Source organism: Helianthus annuus, chromosome 6 (genome assembly GCF_002127325.2).
Source record: "Helianthus annuus cultivar XRQ/B chromosome 6, HanXRQr2.0-SUNRISE, whole genome shotgun sequence".
In the NCBI taxonomy this organism is placed as follows: domain Eukaryota; kingdom Viridiplantae; phylum Streptophyta; class Magnoliopsida; order Asterales; family Asteraceae; genus Helianthus; species Helianthus annuus.
This window is the reverse complement of record NC_035438.2, coordinates 61,618,439-61,627,465: the sequence shown is the minus strand read 5'-3', so window position 1 is coordinate 61,627,465 and position 9,027 is coordinate 61,618,439. Positions and strand designations below refer to the sequence as shown.

Here is a 9,027-nt window from a genome sequence, read left to right as displayed (position 1 = left end):
CTTCTCTGAAAAAAGTCGTGTACCTCCTCTGCTGCATCCAGATATATGCTGACCTAGAGGTGCTAGGCAATGACAGCTTCTGCTGCATCCAGATACATGCTGACCTAGCTGTACGTTGTCGTGCTATAGATCTAATACACCCGAAAGAGGCCCTTAAGTGCCCAAAAGAAACCCAAGAAACCTATATCAAACTGAGAAAATCTCATTTGATCTGTATATTATACCATCTCTGCTAAAGATCTATTCTGTTCTCTTCTCAACCTATTCCCAGTTAAGATTTCAGAAATCTGGATTGGACTTGTGAAATATGTGGTAGGGAAGATACTTGCATGATAGAGTGTGTTGTTTATATTTCCAGGATTTGATTAGTATTTATTTGGGTGTTCATTATTAAGCAATCAAAACATGATAAAACAGTTTATATGCTAACCTAGACACAGACAGGATATCTTAAAGGATGAATTCAGTATACTCACCTACTACGATGAATCTTTGTGCATACCTTGATCACGGGGGTATATCCTGTTGTGGGACACGCTCGTATTTCAGTAAATAATATTATTACCTTAATGTATCATACGGTAATGGTACTTGAAATGTTCATGCATTTTGTTTAAGTGGATAAACATACTGGTAATCGTCTTGGACTGCTTTTCACGAAAAATTAAATAAAGAATTATCTAATTGTGTGAAACAGTTTGATTGTGCTGATATGATCTTCTTACCAGTGATTCTCAAAAAAATAGAGTGTTTATTGTTTCGTTATTTACTTGCTTTCAGAAAAATATAAAAATCCAAAAAAAGTGTCATTTTCTGTTAAAATTCTTAACGTACGGAAAACTGTTATTCTTGGAGGAATTGTTACTGATAGGGGGAGACGGTGTTATAAAGTGAGTTCAAAATTTTAAATCAGGCAGGTTCTTTTGTGTTGGACAAAAAGTTTTGCGTGTCGGTGATAAGTTGAAAAAGCTTAATTTGTGATACAGTTTAACTGTCTCTTGAAAAATAATAATTTATTTAACTTTGTTGAAAAATTCTTATGGTTTCTCGAGATGTTTGTTTTATAGTATACAGATTGAAGCGGTTTGTTGCTGAGAATTTGCTGAGAAGTTGCTGTGAAGATGAGAGTTTGATTGGATGCATGGTAGAACCTCCTTTCTATATTGCAGACAAAGATTGAAGAGTTTGAAGATTGCTGTGCAAATGCTGAACTGGAGTTTACTCAAGTGCTAATGTGTTGAAGATTTGGTGATTGGATGCATCAGCTTAGGGGGAGTCTGTTGCTGACAGAAGCTGTTGAAGCTGAAGTTATCCAAAGACCAAAGACAGTGCAAGACTACGTGAAGATTGCAAGAAGACTGAAGACAAAAGACTGAAGACAAAGTTTTTATGAAGCTATTGTCAAGGGGGAGTTTGTTGGTGCATATTATGTGACAACAGCTTAGATTTGGTCTTTGGATATCTTGTAATTAGTTAAACGATAAACGGTTAGCGGGTTTAGCTTTGTATTAGTGAGATAATTGAGTTTGGGCTAAACTAAACCCAATTGGATCTAAGGGGGACGATTTGGGCTTTACCCATGTAGGAAACCCTAGTCCAATCAGTAAACCTTGTGTTATATAAACAAGGTTAGGCTTTAGGGTTTAGGTAAATCAGCCAAAACAGTATTTGTGAGAGAGGAATTTCGTGAGAGGCATAAGTCTTGGACGAATTAGGGTTTGATTGATTGTAATACGTTTGTCTGATAATCCATAGAAACCCGGTTGAAAGTGATTTGCTGTTCCACACGATTTCTACTATATTCTGATCAAGAGGATTCCGCACTCTTGATCGGATTGACAATTCTGTTGAAGATCCATAAGACATCAAGGGGACCTACAAATAACCATTAGCCACATTGTTTATTGTTTGTGTGTCTGTATAATAGAAACAACCACTATATGATAGAAACGACCACACTTAAGATAATTCATATGGTCATTGCTAGCCTTTAGCCACACTTAATAGGCAAAATGCTTGATTACAACAACCCCTTTTTGCCACACTTTTTTATATGATGTGGCTAAAACAATTTTTTTTTGGCAATTTTGTGACACTTCGGGTTTTTCCTGCATGTTCTATCTTACGTTGTGATTATGTGAAGTTGATGATTTTTGTATATGATGAATGAAAATAAAATAATTGTCACTTAGATATGTATATGTGCATATGTGTGTAAATGTGTATGTGTGTGTTTACGGGTTAGGAAGTTTACATGAACATATCTTCTTGGTCGCACATTACCGATGCCCGCACAAACCCCCGTTATCATGTACACTCCTTAATTGTCTTGGGTCACCGCACTCCACACGATATGGATTCAGGCCCAGTAACGCAAGCCCACATGGAACCCTAGTGACACCGCACACTTGATTGTGTGTGCGGTATCCTTGGACTACTATAAATGCCTTCATTCAGCCGACATCAGGGAATGATTGGCAACAATATTTTTGGCAGCATTCCCTAGAAACATTCTCTCTCTCTAACCTTCTCTCTCTAAAAACCCTAAAAACACACCAAATCTTCTCCTTTCTTTTTGGATCTTGGCGACAACTTTCACATCTTGAAGATAATCAGTATCTATCATCCCTGGAAGCTTTATTTCTTGATTTCTCTACACACTTTTACATCCCACACGATCCGGTTAGTATATTTCTATTATTTGATGATAATACATAACAAAGGTGCATGCTTGATTTATGATTTGTCTGATGAATGATATTGTTGATGATAGTTTGACAACTTTCTTGAACAACATGATTAGGATGATATGCTAGGTTTGGTTCATGATATGTTTACTCATGATAAGGATTCATAGTTAATTAACGATTATTTCCGTATTGGTGTTCTATCCAAAGTTCATATATGTGATGCTATCATTTGATGATTAGAGGATAAATGTTGCTATAAAGATTAGGGGATGGTTATGATACCAAAGTTAAGATCTTTAGGAGTGTGTATGAAATCTGTTCATGATGTTTGATACTTGCCATGGAAATAAAGCCATGAATCTATTTTGTTTGGTTAAGTATATGTGATGAAATGTTGGATTTGATGTCTGAGCAAGTATGCATGATGATTGTCTAAATGATTGGCAAAAGCATGATTAGAATCACATGAAGCATGAATTGAGGATTCATAAGTTTAGTGGAAAAAAATCAGTATCTTAATCCTAGGAACATGGGTGTTGATTGTTGTGAAATTTCTACTTTTGCCTTATTTGATTTGATTGTGATACCTGTAACAAAAAATTGTTTGCAAATGTACATCATGTTCTGCATGGAGTACTACATATCACAGCGGGCCACACACATTGAAGGTGCCATGTGTGTCGCACACCCCAAAAGGGGACAACCTACGATGCACCTCGTATAACCGGGTTTAAGAGAAACCGCACACCCATGAGAACGTACACTCCAGTGTACAAGCTGTGACTGCACAGGGTACAAGGGTGTTAAGCGGATCGCACACTGGATTGTCCGCACACTTCCAAGTACAACCTCTAATGCACATAATACGCATATATAATGCATAACCGCACACCAGCAAGTGGCCGCACACTTGCTGGTGGGCCGCACACCCTCTTTTGGGCCAATTATTCATTGGGCCGCACACACGTATATGGACTATCTAATATAGGAACCGCAAACATCTAAGACAGGACACACACTCTGTTCTGGTCTGTACACTAGGGTGTGATGTTAATAGGACGTGGTTGACCACTGTTAAAACAAGTAAATTTCCTACCGAGCAAACCAAGGTGAGTTCATACACTTTAGTAAAAGCATGCGTTCCTAGTGGTTGGGAAACAGAACAAACGACACTTTCCCAGGTTTGGGATTGCTTACTATTCCTGGTTTGGAATACTGTTAATTACTATATATATTAGATGCAACAAGTAAATTACCTGCCGAGCGAACAGGTTACTAGTTGATAGCGCTATTTATCTTTCACCAACCTCGCACCGTGCCTACACTACGCCAAAATAGGGATTCAGTCACACAAAAAAAGTGTGACTATATGTCTTTCGCCACACATATTTTTTTAAGGTCAAGTGTGACCAAAGCTCGAGTCATCATAGGTATCATACGACCACACACACTTTTTAGTGACCGTAAAACTTAAAAGTGTGGCTAAAGGGTTCCAACATTTTTGGTTAAAATCTATCATTTCCTCCATTAAGTGTGGCTAAAGGATGCCAACGGTCACATGTATTTACTTTAAGTGTGATCGTTACTACTATATAGTCACATGAATTACCAAAAAAGTTTGTTTTGGTCACATTAATTTAAAAAAAGAGTGGCAAAAAGGGTTGTTGTAATCAAGTATTTTGTCTATTAAGTGTGGCTAAAGGGTAGCAAAGGCCACATGAATTAGTGCAAGTGTAGTCGTTTCTATTATATAGTCACATGAACTTACTATAAGTGTGGTTGTTTCTATTATATAGGCACATAAACAAAAACAAAGTGACTATGGTGTGGCTAATGGTAATTTATAGCCACGTGAAATTTTGTAATTTCAAATGTGACTATCGTCTAATCTTTGGTCGCACGTTTTTTTTCTTATGATGTTTTCTATCATTTTGTCACACAAACAAGAAACAATTTTGTAATTTTATGTGTGGCTATTGTCTAACATTTGGTCACACATCTTTGTACTTCGCATGACGTTTGGTATCATTTCGTCACACAAAATTTTGTATTTTTAAATGTGGCTATTGTGTAACTTTTGATCACATATAACTTTTTTTCCCATGACGTTTGGTATAATTCTGTCACACAAATAAGAAAAAAGTGACTATAGTGTGGCTGTTGTCCAACTTTTAGTCACACATTTTTAGTGTGATTTTATGTGGCCACTTTTGTGCGGTTACACATTTTATTTTCATTTTTTTGTAAAATAAAAACTAATGTAAACATAAGAAATTCTAAAAAAACAAATGATATTAACAATAATAACCCAAAATCCATACATAAGTTTTCGGTTTAAATACTAATTAATAACATAAACTTATAATCAAAACCTATCTACAAAAGTTACACAAAGGAAAACGACTATACACAAACTAAGAACTATTTCTAAAATGTTTTCTTCAAGTCCCTATACTCACTGGCTGCATTTGGACTTGAAAGTGATGCAAATTTGCATCCATGGGCTGGTGGCCACCTTTAGTGTTGTCGTGGTGGCGAGTAAACTTGTAACCGGTGGCTAATTCTCATGTCGTATGATCAAACAATATCACTGAAAAAGCAGAATTTTCAATGATCAAACGAGAATATAAATGAAAGTTGAAACTATGGCAAGAACATCACAAAATATTTATATATTTTATCGTAATTTAAACTAACCAACCTGGCGGTTTAGATCTCTTCCTTTATCCACGTATACGCATGATTCTGATGTAAATCGGCTTGAGATTTGATTGACCTCTGCATAAGTTCATAATTCAAGAATCTCAATTAATAACCACACTCCATCATAAGTAATTTTAGGACCAGGTATCACATGGAAAAAAAAACAATGCCTTTTGAACATTTTTGTGAATTAAGATTGACATCTTATTATAACATATCAGATCATCAGACACTAAACAAATGGTTATAGATGCAATGCTTTCATTACCTTATACTACTTCCAACCCGAAAAAATGCAATGTTTAACTACGCACAGATTAGTTTAATGAGTATTTTACTGATATTTAAAATGACAAAAATGATAATAAAAAAAAACTTATGATCCAAATTTTCACCAACACTAAGAACTTTTTGTGTAGGGTGTATCCAAAAGAAAATATCCATATGATTTAGAATGTGTAAATCAAGACGCATAGTTCAATCGATATGCATTTTACAGTAAAGCCTATGTTGTCAAAAGCATGCGCCTATGTGTTGAAGTGTAGCCCACACACCATTTGCGTTGTGCCCTCTCAGCCGTAGTTTGCATTCAATTTATGGTTCAGTTTCCTTTTCAATTAATGAATTGATCATTTGAATCAGATTCACCATAACCCGAAGCACAACACCGTAACCAATTAATCACCAAACAAATCTCAACACTCCATAACCAAAACAACACACACAATATTATTATTACCTGCTTATTCACCAGTTCAGCATCGAACACCGTCACCACACTGGCCTTCCTAAGCCCTTCAATCTTCAAATAGTACTTCATCCATGCTCCTGGACTTCGATGTAGGTGGGTGGACCTTGAAAAGCCCCTCAAGCACCTGAAAAGCTTCTAGTCAAAGACGCAGTCCGAGTTATATCTAGTATATTTTGACTATTTTCTAGCTACTGTCACATACCAGAAAGATGGTGTGGCCTGATGTTGTTTTGGTTGTATCGCACTATCATCGCCATTATATCTCAGCAACTTTTATTTCTACTACAAGTACTGAAAAAGAGTCCTGCCAAAATACCAGCATATATCAAGTTTCGGTTTTAGTTAAATAAATGTTAACTCACAAAAGATGGTGATTTCCTTCTTACAGTAGCATAGCAGGGTGGTTTATGCAGTTGAATATCTTGGTAATCCCAACCTTGAATATGAGACAATAATAAACTAAATTAATTAATAAGTGATAAAATAAACTCAACACAATAAGGTATTCTAGTAGTGTTTCAAGACTCATTACGTTCTTTGCATCGCATATATATACAAACAAAACGCCATTAAAACGAATATTGAATATTGTGGTTCCAGTTGATCTATTTCGCACTATTTCACAAGATATATACAAAAAATGATGATGCTCCTCAGTTCAACGATGACCGAATCTAAACAAAAAGCATTCAAGGTCTAAAGACTATGTAATTATTAAGCAATCAAATAAATCAGCGGAGTATACATAATGAATGAACCTATACTTTTAAATCAAATACTTTTACCAACAACAAATGCTACATGCTTAAGTTTACAGTTGAATGAAGCTATAATTAGACAAAATATTATTTAGATTCAATATAACTATAGTGAAGCTATAGAAAGCTTCTACCTGATTAAATAAGCAATTAATATGACAAATTTTCAATACTTCAAACCTTTTTATTTCATTCAGGCATAACATCGAACACATGGTGTTCATGAGACAAATAAACCAACCTTCAAAATCAACCATTAACATCAAGATTGTATACTTATAATTAGATATAAGTCAACCTTCAAATCGACTCGTTTGCACCTCTACTTATAACAAAAAAAACAAATATTTATATTTAAAAATTAATGAATAGATAATGTTTTGTGTGTTACATCAAATGTTTGGGTGAAGTTTGTTGATGAATTATCTTGTTGATGTTCAGAATTATATATTCCTGAAAACCAATGACACTGTTTGTCAAAAAAAAAAAAGAAATGAAAAAACACTTTTCCCTTCTGATTTGAGATCCACATTTGTTTAGGCATTCAATTTCTATGTATTTCCCGGCCCTTAAAATAGATCTTCTAAAAAGTCCTTCACATATAAATAGCATCACATAGTTAAAATCAATATTTATATTGCTAGCAAGTAGGATAATTAGAGGAACAGTTGTGTTCAAGAGTTACAAAATTAGTGTAGTCCTTGCATAAGACCGTGGGGTATGGTGGGGCGGGGGTTTGGGGCATGGGTTGACACGTGGAGTTCCCACGTTGTGCCGGTAGCTAGCAAAAGCTTCCGGCCAGTAACGGGTCTCACCGTTTGGCTTGGCCAACAGTTATATTTTAAAATTTAAACATGGCCCGCTATGCCCTAGCCAACAAGCCAATAAGAGCCGGCCACATAGGAGCGCTAGGCATGCCCAACGCCCGGCCTTAAACTCCCGCCCAAGGGGCCACGCCCAAACCCAAGCCCACCCGGGGTGGCGACTTGGGCGTTTCTCTCCAACCCACGCCCCAACCCGCCCCATACCCCATAGTCTAACTAGGATGGCTTTCAACACATGTGGCATGGCACAAAGTCAATACACAAACTCAAAACACGATTGGAGTTCTTAATAAACAAAGAAAAATAACATATCAAATAATACCACTAGTAATCCCCTTTTAGCTGCTCTGGGTCTCCAGATCACCAAAGTTAAACATTAGAAGTCGGATCTAGGTTCGAATTGGATGTACGAAAGCCATAAGGGTAACTAAACAACTTACCAGAGTCGTCGGGGTTAGCCGTGAAACCTAGCCGTCGTCTGTCAACTGTTTCAGTGACTGTGGTGGCTGGCTCTCCTGCTCCATCGTCTCTCTCTCTCTCTCTCACACACACGCACGCTCTTTCTCGTTCTCTCTCTCTATCTCCCGCTTGTCTCTTTTCAGACTTTTAGGAATTCAAAATTTGAAAATGTAGAGAGAGAGGGATTTGGAGGATAAGTTTATTGAGATATTCATTCAATTGGGGTGGAAATCCGATCCTGATTCTTCACACATCGCTGATGAAAAGGATTTTGCCGTGTTAGGAAAGAACTCTGAAAGCTCTCATTCCGGCAATAATACATACAGTGGGTCAAATGCTTTGAGGGTCAGGATTGGCTTTCAAGTGTCGATGGGGATTTGGATGGACGGTGTAGATCATGATCCTTGTGCTTCATACCCATTGATTATTTGATTGTGCTTTTTAGACTTTATGAGTGGTACATTATACTCTAAAGTGTGTACATGTTAAAAGCTTTTATAGAGATGTAATATGTTGTACCTTGTAAAATATACATGATAAATCCCTTAGAAATAAGTAATCTCTCCAATATCCTTTATATAATACTATAGATGTGAAAACTAATATTTAGTTTCGGATTCCTTCTCAAAAACAATTTATTAACTTATATAAGTCATATGTTATAAGTTATAAATACTAACTTATCATTTTTAACTTCTCAACACACAAAAACAATTTAAATAAGTTAACCCAAACACTATAAAAAACAACTTCTTAACTTTTATAAATCAATAAGTTATAAGTTCTTCCAAAATAAGCTAACCCAAACACCCTCTAAATGTTTTGAAACCTAACCGAATCTT

At 36.1% G+C, this 9,027-nt stretch overlaps 1 long non-coding RNA gene across 4 annotated transcripts; it reads right to left on the bottom strand.

Moving 5' to 3' along the window:
• Positions 1–4,967: 4,967 nt before the first annotated feature.
• LOC110864001 lies at positions 4,968–8,576 on the bottom strand. Of its 4 annotated transcripts, none has more exons than XR_002549535.2 (6): positions 8,167–8,576; positions 6,531–6,580; positions 6,347–6,448; positions 6,133–6,268; positions 5,392–5,468; positions 4,968–5,280 (listed from the first exon to the last, which is right to left on the bottom strand). It is a non-coding gene; the product is annotated as an uncharacterized LOC110864001 (long non-coding RNA). The 4 variants fall into 4 exon arrangements; XR_004861427.1 differs by lacking the exon at positions 8,167–8,576 and adding an exon at positions 7,083–7,526; XR_004861426.1 differs by lacking the exon at positions 8,167–8,576 and adding an exon at positions 7,144–7,526.
• Positions 8,577–9,027: the final 451 nt, after the last annotated feature.